The following is a 17,933-nucleotide window of genomic DNA, read 5'->3' on the forward strand; positions in this document are numbered from 1 at the left end:
ACAAATCAGATCTTTGGAAAGAAAATGTTAATGACTTTTATATTGGCAAGTTCACAAATTTCAATTAAGGGTGTTTTGTATGTTGTAAATAAGAATTTCATACTGAAATTTTGCATTGCAGGTAACATACGCCACAGTATGCATCATCTTTCCTTCCCTCTACCTTTTTCTGTCCATCTGACAATCTTTGTGCCCATCTTGTGTTCACCACATTTGTATCTGAGCCACTGGTGCTTCTCTTTGCTCTTGTTGCACAATAGCGCTTGGATGACTACCTGTGGGTTGTTGCTGTGGTTATATCTTTCTTAGCACTTGAACCAACAGAAACATGTATGGAATCCTGTTGACCTTTTTTCAATCACAACTGTTTATGCTGTCACTGACTTTGCAGGTGAAGATTCATAGCTGCGGTGACTCAGATGTATTTTTACGTTGCCATCTGTCCGGCAAGCCAAAATATCTGCATTTAGTTTTTAATATTTCTTGAAGCTTCTCAATCATGGCAAGGAGAGAACCTTTCCTCCTTGTATTTGGTATTATTGAAAGTCCTGAGCAATTGAATGACTGAAGGTTGCAGGGTTTTTTAATTAGGCTTATTGATTAACCCTCTAGGAAAAGTCAGGTGAAAAGTCCTTTGAGTTTCTGCAATAAAGGTTTCATTCAGAGTGGTGCTGATTATTTAAAGTATGCTGATGATGTTAAACTGCCTGTTGGTTTAGGGCCTAACATCCTTATTTCAGTAATAGAACTCTATATCAATAATAATAAATGGCAACAAGAGAAGAATCAATCTAGACTGCTGACAGTTGTTTTAATTGACTATAGTCCTCAGGTAATTGGGTAGCACATGGGGGCACTTTCAGATGTCTTACCCAAATTTATGGATGTTACGCTGCTGTCATTTACAAAAAGCAGGATTTTTTTGTTGTTGTTGACTTGAATGGGAACAGGATGGAACCTGTTGTAAATACGTCTTGGTTTTAGTTGTACATAGTAGATCTCCTAAAATATTTTCCTTTCAGTGTTAAATTCTGCTCTTTAATATTCCTTGAGGACTCAACGCATTCAGATACAGATCTTCAAACATTCTTAGGCAGGTTAAAAACCTCTGAGAATTTGGGTCTCAGAGACTTACTTGTTGTCTTTTGGCGCCATGAAAGTAATCACACTTGAGGTCTAAGGCTCAAGAGTTGGAGATGAATGTCTGCAGTTCTACATTGCATCTCTTACAGTTTTTACTGGAGAGCTGAGGTGCAGCCAGATATCTTTGCACTTGCTGATACCCCTCTTGCAGAAATTTTAGTCACCCCAGCCATGTACATTACAGCTTTTTGAGGTGCATTCCTGCTCTCAGTGTGTTCCTTTTGCAACAGTCCTTCTCTTACATTGATTTTTGAGTGGCAGCTCAGCCCCAACAGGGGAACTGGCTGTTATCTTTCACAGTGCCTGTAACAAAGCAACCCATACCTGTCCAGGAGTCGTAGTAGATGAAGAGCAGGTTGTCATCCTCTGTGTCCTTAGTCAGGATCTTTGACTCACAAAATTATTTCCTTTGTCAGAAAGAGACTTGGATCAAACCTGAAGGTGCTGAAAAAACCCTGAGGAATTTAAATAAGTTTACAAATCTGGTGCAAAACAGTTAGCTATGAGAAAAAAAATGAAAACAACAGCCACTGGACTAGAACAGTGAAAACTGTCAGTGAACAGAAGCTTTTGAACTTCCTGAGTTGAAGAGAAGAAACTGCCAGATACCATTACCTTAATTATTGTGATCATCTGAGATATACTGGGCATAGTGACCAAATATTACAATGTGTAGTCTGATTTTGGATAATATTACATCTAACACAGGAGCTGTAATGTTGACAATCTAGTTCCAACCTCCTTCCACTAGACCAGGTTGCTCAAAGTCCTGTCCAGCCTGGCCTTGAACACTTCCAGTGATGGGGCAGCCACAGCTTCTCTGGGCAACTTGTTCCAATGCCTCACCACCCTCATAATGAAGAATTTCTTCCCTATATCTAATGTAAATCTGCCCTTTTTCAGTTTAAAGTCATTCCCCCTTGTCCTATCCCTACACGTCCTTATAAAAAAATGCCTCTCCAGATTTTTCATAGGCCTCCCTTTAGGTGCAGGAAGGCTTCTGCACAGTCTCCCCTGAGCCTTCTCTTCTCCAGGCTGAACAACTCTTAATCTCTCAGCCTGTCTTTGTAGGAGAATCAACTTAATGCTGTATTGTAAAAGTTAAAATATCGCAAGTCATGACAAATGTTCAACTGGCATTCCTATGACCTTTTTGCCACTGCCTTTGATACTTATTTGAGAGGTTCAGTTCACTTTAATAATCCTTCTCTTACTCTATTTGTAACCTTCACCTTCTATACACATCTCATTAGGTTTCTCAATAAGAATGTTAATAAGATCTTCTTTAATTTTCTCTAACACTCATTCATGCTTACTTTTCTGTATCTTTTCTTCAAATTTCTCCCATTTGCCTCAGTGACCCAAAGCTCAGACATCCTGTTCCCTTCCTTCATCTCTCCCTCTTGCTTATCTCCTTACTTTGCTTTGTATCTTTTTCTTAACAGTACAGGCATGTGGTATTACAATATCTTTACAGCACTGGCTCTTAATTTCACCTGTCTTTCCTATTCTTGCTTTTCACATCCAGGGGAAAGAGGATGCCCATCTTGTGCTGTTTCAGACTCGCTGTGAGATGCCTTTTTGGTGTGTGTGAGGGAGCTGACTGTGCATCACCCACAGCTCTGGCTATTGCGTGAGAACACTGATTATTTTGAAATATTTTCTTTCTCTCTTTTAAGTCTTGAACAGTTTTTCAGCAAAGGGAAAAGTCTCTCAGCTTTCTCCGCTTCCTCTGTGCTTACTGTAAAGTCCATTACATTCTCTGGCACTACACAGCATGTTACGTTATCTCCTCCTGTATCATGGTTTTCCAGCCAGTGCAGTTCGTCTTCCACAATTACCTGTTTCCACTGAGAAACCCAAAGTTCTTGGACACTATGATGAGTGTATGTGAGTAGTTCTATTACTCTAAGGAGGTAATGAAAGGGCAGACGTTTCCTCTGTTCATTTATAAATAGGTGTATTCATGTGTTTTTTATACACCTTCTTGTAAACCAGCACCTTTATTTGTTATGACTTTATTACAAATCTTTTTGATTCTAAATAGAATTTAAGCTTGTCTTACTTTGTAGTATCTCTTAATCCATAAGTTACCTATTCAACATCTGTTCTACCTGCTAGTCAAGCGTTTTTGCTTTCTCTTTCATTCAACAATGCTTTGCATTTGCTTTACAGATATACCAGTACAACTCTTTGGTATGCAGTCCACATTGTATCTGATACATTAGCACTCCATAGTTTTCTACTTTTGACACTAATAGAAATCAATCTGTTGTAGGCACTTGCCCTACAAATACCCCATTTCCTGTTTGAGGTCTTCTATGGTTACATCAGAGAACACCCAAGGCTTTGTCCTCCTAACACATATGTTCATAAACATATTTTGCTTTTCTATCTATTTGTTATTGTAAGTTTTGCGTTGGGTTGTTTTGTAGCAGTTGCCTGTCTCCAGCTAACTGTGTATATTCCAGCTTTGCATCCAAGGCAAAGTAGTAATACCAGTTATTGTTTTCTTACCTGACAGTACTAGCGAAATATGGGGAGGAAGGAAGAGTGGGTTTCTGAGCTAATGTCACCTGAGAAATAGTCTGAAACCATGAAATTCTTTAACATAGGAAAGTAAGGGCAATGGCTATAGTTTTTACTGTAAATACAATATGGGATTAATTTAGTGCTGTGATCTGTTCACAAATCATTTGCAAAGAAATCCGATCAGTGGAGCAATGCTCATTTTTCTCAAGTATTTTCCAATTGTTCATGAAGACAAATATCAGCCTTGGAGGAGAGCTACCATTTCTGTTTACACTTACGTTTATTCTTAGTGTGTGAATGATCATGTATTGCTTTAGGTTTCAATTTGGCTGTCTTTGAAACAACAAAATAATTGAAAGGCAATGAGTAGCTAGTAGTAAATAGTAGTTTTCATTTTGGGATTTATCTTCCTCTAAATATAATTGCAAATATAGACCAGTTTGTAAACATTATTTATACTTTTCTCTTTGTCAAGTGTCATCGAAAGATCAATTGTATTTCAAGCAAATCTTTGCGAGTCTTGTACAAAGTAAGAATAAGTTTCGTTCACAGGAATACTTTCTGTGATGTAAAAAATTGCAACTGAGTATAACTAATGGTAATTTTCAGATCCAGAGCAGTATTTTAGCATTAGCCTCTATAATGTACTATAAACATGCTGAAAAGACTACCACTCATATGTTTGCTACTAATAGATTTATTTGCAGTATGACTAACCACAAAACAAACTCAATGCTTTCATTTCCGTATTCAATTTTTAAAAATCAGTATTGCAGTAACAGATTTTATTCTGCATTTAATTCACATAGTTACCTATAGTTAATCTGTTGGTTCTGAGAAACTTAAGTATCTTAATATATTTTAAAGAAGAATCAATTGAAATGTATCCATTTGTCTTGGTCAAGGAACATAAGAACTTGCAGCTTCAGAGGGTCAGCTGTGGGGGTGACAAGGTATGTCAATGAAAGAGCATATCCATACATGTCTCTCTTCTGTTCTGACAATGATGAGGCAGATTTCAGCAGAGTATTGTATGAAAAAATCACTGTTCAATCGAGCTTGTTTGCACATGTCAAAATAGTAGTAAGGTTAGTGTGTGTCCTTCCTCCTTTCCCTTTTATAAATAGAGAGATGGATAAAAAAAATAAAGATCAATAGCTATCTACCTATCGGTCTCTCTTTAATGTATATGCAGCTTTGCTCATTAGGCTTTAAAGACGTGTCAATTTTATTTTAAACGTGCCTCAAGTATATCATAGAACATTCTAAGTCACCATCAAACTGAGACACAGAAAATGGATCCACTATGTGAATATAGTGTGTTTCCTGGACCTGGAATCATAGAATCATGGAATAGTTAGGGTTGGAAAGGACCTTAAGATCATCTAGTTCCAACCCCCCTGCCATGGGCAGGGACATCTCACACTAAACCATGCCAGCCAAGGCTTAGTCCAACCTGGCCTTGAACACTGCCAGGGATGGAGCATTCACAACCTCCCTGGGCAACCCATTCCAGTGCCTCACCACCCTAACAGTAAAGAATTTATGCCTTATATACAATCTAAACTTCCCCTGTTTAAGTTTGAACCCGTTACCCTTCCTACTTAAGGCAGATTTCAGATTCAGTATTTTCCCGGCACTGGACACATTGCTCAGTTTGGAAAAGCCACAAGTAACACTGCAAAGACTTCCGATGTGTTTCCACCATCCTCTTTGCCTTCCATAGTCAGGAAAATACTCAGATTTTTTACTCAGGTATTAGCACACTGTTTCCCACTTTCTCCAGTGTGCCTCACAGTCAGGCAATAACTGTTTAACCACTGTTTGAGGAGTGTGTGCCGCCTTTCCAAAAAAACTCCACTCAATGCCAGTTGTGTATTTTCCTCATTAGTTTTAAATCCTTGTTTGGCAGAAACTGATTTTTTGAACCATTAATCCTACCTAAGCCACACTTGACATCAGAAAACATGACATCGAGTATTAACAAGGATGCGCATGGACTGTCTGCTTTTATTGGTTAAATTTTCTGAGAGCACTAACTGCCAGCTTTGGATACCTTCTTCCTCTGATGAAGGCCATTCACTCTGCTATATTTCTGTATTTCAGACCATGTTTTCTTAATCATCCTCTTTTATTTATAGATAATAGTGTTTTATAAGTCTAGGTAATACTTCAAAGCAGGATTGGGACTGACTATTGGTGGATTTGTGTTAAAGTTAATGTAAAAGCTCACAAATATTTACTCTTTGTAGTTTTATATGGGTTCTTGATGGAGGAAGGTAATACAGGAAATATGTAATAATAGGGAAAAGAGTTTTTTACCTTATGTTAGGTTCTTTTTTTTTGCATTTGGATTCAGAATTTCATATTCTGGGAGAAAAAATATTGTATTTGTTATTCAGCTAATACTTTTGAACTGATTTTTTGGTTTTATATTTCTTGACCTTTGACTTAATGTTTATTTCTAGAGGTTGGGTTTATGGTATCATTACAATTAAAAAGCATGATAGAAGTTTCCCTAATGTCAGCAGAAGCAGGACTAGGCCCACTGTATTTTATTTATACATTAATCTGAATAATCAGAAGCATGAGTTTAGTGTCTGTAAATTTACATCATCTGTCATCTGCTAAGATCTGTCCATAATCACAAATATCTCATAAATATTAATATGAATTCAATTCTTTAAATAATTTTTAAAACTATCCAAATATTGGAAATAGTTGTAATTATTTCATCCTTCCCTGAAGAAACAGAAAAGCAAATTAAATATTGCAAGCAACAACTCGAGTGACCACTACTGTTGACATAGTAGAGCAGAAGAAGGCAGAGGATGTGCATAGCCCATGAAAGGCAGGTAGTGTTTGCATGGGAGTGAGGTAGGGATGGACATTTCCTGGGGATTCTATTTTACTGGTTCATTTTTTTGTCTGTAGCTTTGGGGATAATAAGAATGGGGAGCTCTTTATGGCCTTCCTGGGAATTGCTGGGTTTCAGCATCACTTGGAATTTAACCTTTTTGTGAGAATTTTCTTGTTTGCTACTAAAATGTCTACTGCTCATAAAGATAAAGCATCCGTCCCAGGTGTTTTTGCCATTGTAATAGTAAGTACATCACTTAGGGCATCTTAGAGGCCATGTCATTTAATCTGCTTTTCTTAGGTGCTAAGCAGTACCCTATATTACTACTTCTACAAAGGTAATTGATTTTTTTTGTTTAGGCTCCTGAAACAAAGCGTTTTTATCATTAGCAGAATTCTAATGAAAAAAACTGTGGGGACTTTATTTTTCCAGTATTCTCAGGGGTAAGCAAGTTGCCTGTGGCTGGATGTGAGTTTACCAAGCTGATATTAAGGCAGGTCTCTGAATAGGTACTGCACATGTGGAGACTTGATTTGTATATGCAAATCAGTATTCCCCATAAATGCAAGAGTGCTGCTGGACATCATATTTTTCAATTTGAAGTAGAGGCTCAGGAGTGTGTAGTGAAAACCAGCATTGTTAGCCTCTTAGACTTGTCTTTGCATATTTTAACAACTGATTTATTTTCAGATCTGTTAATTCTCATTGTTTCAAATAATGAAAAGTCCCAAGTATCATAGTATCATGGAATGGTTTGGGTGGGAAGGGACCTTAAAGATCATCTAGTTCCATCCCCCTTGCCAAGGGCAGGGACACCTTCCGCTAGAGGCGTCTACTCCCACTTGCTCTAAGCCCCATCCAAGCTGGCCTTGAGCACTTCCAGGGATGGGGCATCCACAGTTTCTCTGGGCAACCTGTTCCGATGTCTCACCACCCTCACAGTAGAGAACTTCTTCCTGGTGTCTAATTTAAATATACCCTATTCCAGTGTAAATCCTTTCTGTCAGAAAAAAAACCCAATGCTTTAATATGTAACAAATTTTTAATTCAGCAGCAAGTTAGGACATCCAGAGCACATGCACTTACTTACACTACCTCCAGAAATAAGGTATTTTTATTTTGCAGTCAACGGCTATGGGAAGGAGCTGACGGCTGTTTCGAAGGGCAGCAGGACGGCAGTTGCGGTCGCTAGCCATGGTGCTGAAACACCTGTGGCGGAGGGGTGGAGTACCTCGTGCAATGCCCCACAACTTTTAAATCATAAATATCAACCTACCGTTGAAATAAAAGTAGAAAAATAAACTTTGTGAAGCATGTAACTGTTTCGTTGGTACCCTTATTGTGTAAATAACTATTTTTTTACCTGCATCTGAGCCTACAATTGAAGTTACAAAGCGTGTTACAGCCATTTTCTCCCTAAGAGCAAATCCATCTATCCTAGGGAAAATTTTTTCTAAGATCGAAGATAAAAGGCACGTTAATATTACCATGAAGATGTATTAGAACTATATATAAGATGTTTAATTTTAAGCAGTAAATTATTGGAATTAATGGCTTATGTATATTTCCTAACATTAATTTACTCCTCATAATTCCATCTCAGAATAATAATAATAATAATAAAAAACAAACTAGAAATCAAGAATTTTGCACTCTCATGAAAAGTTGTTGGGGTTTTGCATAATTGTGTTTTAGCCAGCTGGACTGTGTATATAAGAAACTAATATTGAAACGTGATCCTTCAATTAGAAAAGAATTTTATGAAAGAAATTATGATTCTTTGGTTAAAGGGCTCTTTTCCTGTGTACAGTTTCAGATTTTTCCACTTAGATTCACACTTTATTTTGAAGATTAAAAGGCCTTCTCTGTGTTTTTCTAAAATTATAAAAAAGTAATAACAGCATACTAATTGATGCGTTTACATGCAAACAACTTGTTTAATAGAAAATAGTTTTTAAGCTTAATTTTGTTCCCATTTTCTAATCTCATTGAATATTTCCTTGCCTGAAAAGTAGCATGTAAGAAATTGTGTACAGTATCTTTTAGAGGATTTATGGCAATGCTGCTGAATTTAGCTGAGCATAAACAGTGTGGTGAGCCCCTCAGGGTCTCTTCATTTTCCTGACACACTCCACTGCTGCCCCATTAACACTTCGTCTGTTATTGCCATCTAGTCAGTTTAATGAGTATCTCTGAATTTGAAGTTCTATCCAAGAAGCAATAGCTCAAATAACCAATGCACCTACTGCAGCTTTCAGCAGAGCATCTTATTCCCTCTGTATTTTTTTTTAATAAAAAGTACATTTCTATTCTTCAGCTGTGTAGTTACATCATGACATTTCCTTTAATTACGGTAGACGCTAATCACAAGCACTGAGGAATGACTCCAAAATGATGCTGTATCTGTCTGTGTAGAAGGTAAACACATGCTGAATAGCTGCTAGAAGAGGCTTTTCCTTACTTTAAAATTCATCCTATTAATATTGACTCTTTAATATGAAGAAAGAATAGTACTGCCAGAGACTGTGCTGTCAAAGCAGAATATTGTATTTCTTCTAAGAAATCATAAGACAGAAGGACTGTGTTCTGATACCTGTATGAATCCAGCTAACTGCTGCCAAGGGTCAATGTGTGACTCATTAGATTGGGTTCCCAAAACTGAATTTATCACATTTCTCTGAACACATGCATAAAGCATCTTAAATTATTAACAATAGGCTGTTTTATCAGACAAGGGCTGAATCTGAATTAAAGCCTGAAAAGTGCTGCACTATGACACATAACAGGATTTAAGAACAATTCTAATTTTGCATTAATTATTAACTGATTAGCAACAGCAAAAGGTTGCTCTAAATCTCCATAGATATTGTCCTGGATATAGAAGGCTTTTGCAGCACCAAATAAAAAAACTCTGAATAATTGAACAAATTTATATTCTAGAAAACAGAGGAAATCAGTCGGATATTGGAACAAGTTTTTGTATTAAATGCATTTATTGAAAGCCTGTTTTTAAAAGCTAAAATAACACGTGCATGATTTTTTCCATTTCTAGTAAGTTTGCTACCTTTAGTAAAATGATTTTGTCTTTTTGTTTTTTTTCTCTTTTAGAAAATGAGTCTGGAAGAAAATTGGTGAATCTGATCCAGTGGACCTACAAGCACTCTGACAGGCTCAGAGAGCAGAGTCTGTACCAAAGAGCAATTACCCCACCAAACAATTTCAGGTACAATTGACCTAAATATTGCACTCTCTTGAGATTATTGACAAGAGTTCATTTCCTGTAGTGCTTTTCCCATTTACTACTCCTGGTAGCCTCTGTGATCTTATCTGCCTGGTGCTGCATGACTTCTGGGATGCAGCTAAGAGTTCTGTTTTGCATTATCTTTAAACAGACAATTCATGCTAAGAGAGTCATTTGCAGTTAAATTAGATGATGCATATATTATTCTTGCTGCTGAAGTTACACAGAGCAGGAATGAGTGACTGAATCTTTTTGCACCTGAATACATTGGATTTTTTTTTACTGTGAAATCAGATTTTTTTTTAGCTTATTGTAAATAAATAGGAAATTTTATTTCATTAAACTGTAACAGCAGAGTCAGCTGTGCAGGATAGATTAGCTGGGAAACTTGCTATGTGTTGAGATATATATATATACATGTATATATATATATCTCCATAAAGTATGGCTTCCCCTAGTGCCATCCTACCTCCAGATAATCTTTGTAGTTGTTACTTCCTGGCATGAAAAACAAATGATATATATATATATCTCCATAAAGTATGGCTTCCCCTAGTGCCATCCTACCTCCAGATAATCTTTGTAGTTGTTACTTCCTGGCATGAAAAACAAATGAGCATATAAACTGAGTGTGCAAGTGTACAAACTGTGGATGAGCTGAATTCAGAAGCTGGTAATGATAAACCTATTTCAGTTTTGAAGAATGCATTTTTCTTAAGCATTGCTTGCAAACTTATGCAAAGTGCTTGATACGTTTGCCTGCCATGTGTGTGGAATATAGAGAAAATAGATAGTGTTCCCTTGGTGTTTATCACACAGATTTTTTTGCATCCTATTTCTTTTACTGAATTTTCATTTAGAAAACCTATGCATAACCCAGAAATTCAGAAGGCTTGTATCTGATTCTATGCTGAGCAGTTGTTAGGGAGACATTTTTTACAGACCTTTCTTACCTAATATAACAGGACACATTGTGCTATTATTTTCTTGCATGTGCCATATGTTTTCCCAAAAGAACATCGGAATATTTATTTTATTAGGGGAATAAGCTCCACTAAAAGTCATAGGTCCTGCTTTTCAGAGGAAACTGAGGACAAAGTTCAGTAGAAAGATGAATAATTTATAAGATGGAGGCAGATATGTAATATATTGGTGTACTGACTTGGTTTCTTTTATGATGATGGACAGCAGTTATAAATGTAGTTAGAGTCAGAAATTCTATACTAAACCATGAATCAATTACATTACCTAGTAATTAAGTTATTATAAGGAAAAATTAAATATCAGAGAAAACTTACCTCTGGTTCATTTTTTTGCCAATCTACTGAGTTGATGAGACACAACATACCTCAGTGGAAAGCAATAATATTTGAAATGCAAGTATAAGAAGAATAAAGCAGTAAAATAACCTTTGAAGGTGGGATGAGAATATACAAGACATATTCCGGACATCAGCTGGAGAGGTTGAGGTCATAGAACTTCTTGCACTGTGCTTTAGGATCCTGAGAAATCTTTGTGGTGCTTTCTGGTGGGCTGCTAAACAATTTTAAAGTTTGAGAAGTGATGGAATGTACATGAGAAAAGTGAATGGATTTGTGAGATGATCTTTCTGTTGTAAAGTCTTCTACAGAACAAGACAATTAAGAAACCATGGCCTGTGTGTGTGTGTGTGTGTGTGTAATAAAATCAGCCCTGCATCAACACAAGCAGAAAGATAACTTGTAAGGAGTTACCAACAGCCCCAGAGTCTCAGTTGAAATATTTACCTTCTTTACGTTTGATGTTTTACAAATAGAACCTCTCACAGTCTTTCTGGCTTTTGCAGCTCTTTGAGGGCATAACCTTGCAGACTAAATGCTGATGGTGTGTTTTTTGCTGTTTTCTTTTTGCCTGCATAAAGTCTATATACATCTTGATCTTATATCTGCAGAGGAATATCAGATACTCACATTTTGTTAATTATTATGTTTACATTCCAGATATCTCACATGGCTGACATACAAGCAGTTGTATATACTATAGATGACTAAATCAGTTTGAAACTAGCAACTAACCCCTGAAAACCTCATGTAAGCTCCCTTCTTTTTGTGAATGTGAGCCTTCATGAGGATTGCTCACTTCAGCTGATGGCCAATGGAAACATCATTCTGGGCTTTATATTAAGCTCTATCTTGTAATGTATATCAAATGAAAGGTATAAAATTTTAAGCATTTTTGATGTAGTTATTTGACATCTTCAGGGGATGACCTGGTCCATTACAGGATACAGACCCATAGAGGACACTATTATAGATTAGTGATTTTAAGGCACTTTATCCCTGCTGCTTTATTCAGTTTGCGTTGCCACCATGGTGAAAAGACATAGTAAAGCAAGGCTAATTAGACAGTGTAGGAATCCCTGGTATGCAGTATTCTTCTTAGCCAGTTTTATATTCTTCCGGCTTGTTCTACAGTACTTCAGGGAACGAGAAAAGTCTGGTCCATTAATCAGAGAATTAGCTTAGATTTGGAAAAGATGAGTTCAGGTTTTGTCTATGCCACAAATGTCTTGCAAGACACTTAGCTAAGTATTGAGCAAGATTCAGCAAAACCTAGGGGTCAGGAGTTGTGATTGGGCTTTTTCTGCTTTTGTAGCAAAATTAGGTATCCTTTCTTATTTCTGGTATCTTAGTTACCCCACTCAAATAATTGAGTATTCAGAAATGTTAGCTTCCCTCATTAGCTGAAATGAATTCTCTTCACTTCTATATCATCCTTCTCTTATGTAAGGATGTTGATGGAATGTTAAGGATACAGAAAGCAAAATAATGTCTTATGTTAGTTCAGAGTATTACAAATATAATGTCATGATGGGAAGTTCATGTTAGCTCTTGGCAGGGTAAATTTTCTTAATATGATCTGAAAAAGCAAAGTTCATCAATCAAAATGTCACATGTTGCTAAATTTACAGTTTATAAACTACCACTGTAAATTTATGTAGTAGAAATCATCACATAAAGTTGTGCTTCTTTCTCTTTTCCTCTCTCCAGACTTAAGTGGTTCAAAATTGAGGCAGTAGGCTCTTTTAAACTGCAGTTTCTAGGCAGCATCTCTGCTCTTGTGAACAGACATGGCTGTTTATATTGCATGGGTGAGCCAACTGTGATTGATCACAGGCTGCTGCTGATGTTAGCAGCTACAGAGAACAGTTATGTTAACGCTAAAAATACCAGGTAAGGGAAACATCACCGATAAAAGATAGGAAAAAAGAAAATTAAAATTCTTCTGTTTTATTGGATATATACCTCAGCCTGCCAGAATATGTAATTCCTAAATCATTCTGAAAATTGTTTGGGATATAAAATCAAATCAAACCCACTATAAAAAGGGCATGGTCTCTTCTCACTGCAGTAGCAGCTTCATGTATAAATCCAAATCCTACATCAAGGGGAGCATGCAAAGTAAATAACAATGGTTTTTAAGAGAAATCTGATGATAGAGCTGATCATTTTTGTAGCAAACACTTAGGAAATATTGGAAAAATTGGGTTAGAAGAGATGAAAAATGATTTAATGATGTAAGGAAGAAGTTCTTTACTGTGAGGGTGGTGAGGCACTGGAACAAGTTGCTAAAATAAGTGGTAAATGCTCCATCCCTGGCAGTGTCCAAGGCAAGTATGGCCAGTCTTGGGCAACATGGGGTCATGTGAGACATCCCTGCCCATGGCAGGGGGTTGCAACTACTCCAGCATTTTATGAAGAAGAGTTAGCATGTAGCTTTTTTTTCTGACCAGTTTCCAGTTTTTAGCTTTGCTATGTGATCTTAAATGATCCTTTTGTCTTTATGAATATTGGGTTGTAAATTTTGCTGTGCAAAAGTATCTTAGGACATATGCACTTTTTTCTTTCTTTCCACTTCACATGAATGTCTATGTATTGCTTAGCTGCTGTATCTAACTGAAGTATTTCTTCTGAAGCCAAGGAAGACACAAAAGACTAATTTGAAAGCCAGGTGGAGTTATGATAAAGTTTTCATTGATAAAATAAGGTTTGAATCAGGGTTGAGTTAGATAAGAACTATGCTTTTTATACAGTAGAAATAAAGCTTTTATTAACAAGCCTATGTATAAAAAAAGACTTTCATGCACTGAGACAAAAGAGAAGTGTATTTCTACAGCACACGTTCATTTTCAGTGCCCTGAAGAATGCCAAGGAAAAGAATATGCTTGATAAAAACTGTAAAGAATCTTTTTCAATAAGTAGCTAAAGTCAACAGAAGGTACATGTTTTCTAGTAAGTCAAAGCTACAAGGAGAAACTATTTTAAAAAGTTTCTTAAAAGCATGGTGGCAGGGCAAAGCATGTGCAAGTTGTTACAGTTTAGTAGCCCTTTCTGTGTACAAATACAGTTTATGACTCTAGTATGTCATTATTCATGCTGTTGCAGACCAAGTTTAAAGAAAGAAGGGTACTCTAAAAAGTTTCCTCTCTTCTTCCAAACACATTTGTGGGAAGGTGCAGATTTCATGGTCACCTTGCTCCTTTCAAGAAGGAGCTGGTCCACTGTGGTTAAGGACAGAGCAGGGCATTGCTTCTCACCAGCTCTCAGTAGTATAGTCCTCTTGATGACCTTGTGGATGGATTTCAAAATCATACAGAAGTTAAATATTGCTGAAAATAGCATTAAGTTTTGTGCTCCCTTTCATGGCTTTGGGGGTGAAATTTATCCATCCTAATGTAGATGGCTTTTATATCTAAATTATCTTTGGCTAGGCTGCCTTTATAGTCAATGAAGAGAAATAGACACTTTTATTTTTTTTTGATTCATCTTTTCAGAAGGTAGCCATCTAAATAGGTCAAATGAATCAGACTGTAGAATAGCATGTTCCTTGCTAGTGAGAATAAAGGAAACCTAGAGATCAGCCTAGACGTTGATGCCTATATTGCAGATATCTGAAGGTAAGTGAAATGAACTCTATGTCTATAGGAACTAAGCAAGAGGAAAATATCCTACTCTTTAGGAAGCACTTTTTCCTTCAGATGTCCTTGTTCCGCTGCACTGGGGTGCCTGTTCATAGTCATAGTCAGGAGGTGATAAGTTTAAAAATATTGCACCCCCGCCTTCTCCTACTTGATAATTTTAAATGTGAAAACTGAGTGGACTTTACTGTGCAAGTAGGTAATTTGTATCCGTCATCGGTTATTCCACTGGTTCCTGTGGAATCATTTCTTACTAGTCTCTGCTAATAATCTGTACGTACAGGATCACACCACAGTTTTTATTGGTCCTTTTAAACCATTTCACAACTGGATACTTTTTCTCAATCCGAAATCTTTGCAGGTAGGCCGTGAAGTGAGGATATGCAATTAATGTAGGCTAGTATACTAATTTAAATTGTATCCCCATTATAATCTGTACTGTTGGTGCCAGAGTTTCACTAAACTTCTCAGCAGCTGAGGTGGTTAGTGCAATATACGTGAAAGTCCCTGTGATGAATATTTTCAAGTGCTAACAAATGAGTTTAGGGGAAAGGATCTCTGCTTTATTTTGGCTATGTTTGCTTTAAGTATCAACCATAACCAGTAAAATGGAACACACAGAAACAGCATTATTTTTTATGCATTTAAAGTACAAAATCAACAAATAAAGACCAGTCTAAGACACTCAAACAGCAACGCAGCATTTTCATATGCCGCTCTTCTCCCATTGTTTGCAAAACTCTGGATCCCAGCTAACCTGCAAGACTTTGTCAGAATCATACCCAGGAGTAGCACAAGGATGACAGCCTGGAGTAAGCAGATTGCTAGTGAGGCTAGCAGGTGCCAAAACATGCTGTTTCATGACCCAGTGTAAGGATGCCAAAAATAATCTCAAATGTACTTCAGTAAATAAATGCATAAACCCCTCAAGCTTCAGAAATACAGCCTGCAGAACTGTCTCAGATTAAGCAAGAAACTTCAAGTTAGAAGACCAGTGTTCTAATTTTTGCTCTACAACATCTTAGTTGTGTTCAGGTAGTTATGCCTTTCAGCCAAAATCTGTGTTTTGCCACTTAAATAGATGGCATGTTTTTCAAAAGGAACTGGGAACAGAACTACGATGGATTCCACAGATGAAAACATGAAATTAAGTTGAATCACATGTGAATGTTGACTAAATCTATCTCATTTTCCCTGTCTTTCAGAGTTATAGTATTTAGCCATCTTCGTTTATACTAGTTTCAAATGTGTAAACAGCAATAAAAATTGCTTTGTAAGTGCAAGTGTTGTAAAAATCAGTTTATCTTACTATTAAAGTTAAAAGTAGTTTCATAGCTGTAAAACATGTTTGTCTGATCAGCCTGAAAATAATTTGCTAAATAAGATCCAATTGACTGTGTTAAGCAGTTGCATTTAACTTTAAAGCCAGCAATACCAAGACTGTGCTAAGTAAACTTGCAAAATGCACTGTGAAATTATCAGAATCACTGAAATAGTCAGTACTGTGTGTTTAGTATGTAAACTAAGATCAATGTAATAAAATGTATGGCTGAAACCGAAATACAAAGGCAGGGATGAAACTTTATTTGCATGCTAAATATTATACTTAAATTTGAAAACCTTCTGCCACTGTAGCCTTTTGCAAATCTGCTGCTGAATATATATTTTGCAAGATATCTCAAAGTTGCTGAGAAATAAGGGATAGTAATTATGACAGAAGAATGATGATTGCTGTATTTTGTAGGCACCCATAGAAATGCCTATATGAAAAAGGGTGTCCTGTGCAATTTTAAAATATTTTATTAATAGTTTATTTTGTTAGAGAGGAATTCTGGATTCTATAGAACCGTGAACGTCAAAAATATTTTAAAGTTCAGATTTTAGAAGGTGTTAGGTAAAGGTGGACATCTAGGGGTATTCACAGAAGTTGCTACAGAAATTATGTGTCCCGCCAGTCTGAAAATAAAAATGGGTTAAATGAATAATTTTCTGAAGTATTTAACAAAATATGTTAAAATCAATCTTGCATTTATGGGAATTTCTTCTATTAATATTTATAAATACCCTAATATTTAAATCCATTTTACAAAGTTCAAAGAAACTGTGCTGTCTTAAAGAGTCGTTGATGAGGTGCAAAAGTTGATGGTTAATTCTCATGGGAAAATCCTTCAGGGTCAGATGGAGTTTACACGATTTTCTTGAATTCTTTTTAGAGATTAACTGGTTCTTTTCAGGGAATATTGCCACATAAATCTTATGCTTAAAGTAAACAAGCAAGTTGTATAATAAAGAATGGGCACCGCAAAGGGTCTGCATTTACTTTAAAACAAGAGCAACTAAATACTGTCTTGTTTAATGGGGTAGTGGTTTTGTTCCTGTTCTTATTTACAGTCTTACAAAACTGTAGACAGTCTGTTTAAATTTTGGGCACAGTAACAAGCACAGTAGTCATAGCAGCCTTTCAGTATCTGAAGGGGGGCTATGGGGATGCTGAAGAGGGACTATTCATTAGGGACTGTAGTGATAGGACAAGGGGCAAAACTTAAACAGGGGAAGTTTAAATTGGATATAAGGAAGAAATTATTTACTGTAAGAGTGGTGAGGCACTGGAATGGGTTGCCCAGGGAGGTTGTGAATGCTCCATCCCTGGCAGTGTTCAAAGCCAGGTTGGACTAAGCCTTGGCTGGCATGGTTTCCTGTGAGGTGTCCCTGCCCATGGCAGGGGGGTTGGAACTAGATGATCGTAAGGTCCTTTCCAACCCTAACTATTCCATGATTCTATGATTCTGTGACCAAGTGGAGTTGCCTTTGGTGAGAAGGCTTTGAGAATTTGTAGAAAGGGTCAAATGTCTCACTTAGGATGGTTTCCTGTGTCCAATACAGACCCCATCAGGGGAATTCTTTTACTCTGTGATGATGGGTATTCACTGAAGCTGACCCTTCTTCACCTCCTTTTTATATGTTTATTAGCACTCTGACTTTCTGGAGTCCTGACAAACACATTGAAGTTAATAGAAGATGAATGTACTCTTTACTTGTGAGAATCAGTCATAAATTTCTTGTTGAACTCAAGTAGTTTAACTAAAGTGACAATGGCAGGCAGCGGGAACTACTGTCTTGTAGCATATTACATAGAGGATGGCCTCTATACTTTAACCTGCCTCTTCTACTGTTTGTGATGCTTTTTGTAAAAAAATAGG

The 17,933-nt window shown here is 36.7% G+C and overlaps 1 protein-coding gene across 6 annotated transcripts in view; it reads left to right on the plus strand.

Moving 5' to 3' along the window:
- The window catches only part of MYT1L (myelin transcription factor 1 like), a 308,925-nt gene that overhangs the window by 76,649 nt on the left and 214,343 nt on the right, over nucleotides 1–17,933 (plus strand). For 4 of the 6 annotated variants that reach the window (XM_057431735.1, XM_057431734.1, XM_057431736.1 and 1 more), the window contains exon 2: nucleotides 9,644–9,758. The exons of the other annotated variants lie outside the window; for them this stretch is intronic. The gene's annotated coding sequence lies outside the window, so the exon portion shown is untranslated. The remainder of the gene's footprint in view (nucleotides 1–9,643; nucleotides 9,759–17,933) is intronic. 6 annotated transcript variants of the gene reach the window in all.

This window comes from Pezoporus wallicus, unplaced genomic scaffold (genome assembly GCF_028554395.1).
Source record: "Pezoporus wallicus isolate ANWC-B61680 ecotype Strahan unplaced genomic scaffold, APGP_CSIRO_Pwel_v1 contig_161, whole genome shotgun sequence".
In the NCBI taxonomy this organism is placed as follows: Eukaryota; Metazoa; Chordata; class Aves; order Psittaciformes; family Psittacidae; genus Pezoporus; species Pezoporus wallicus.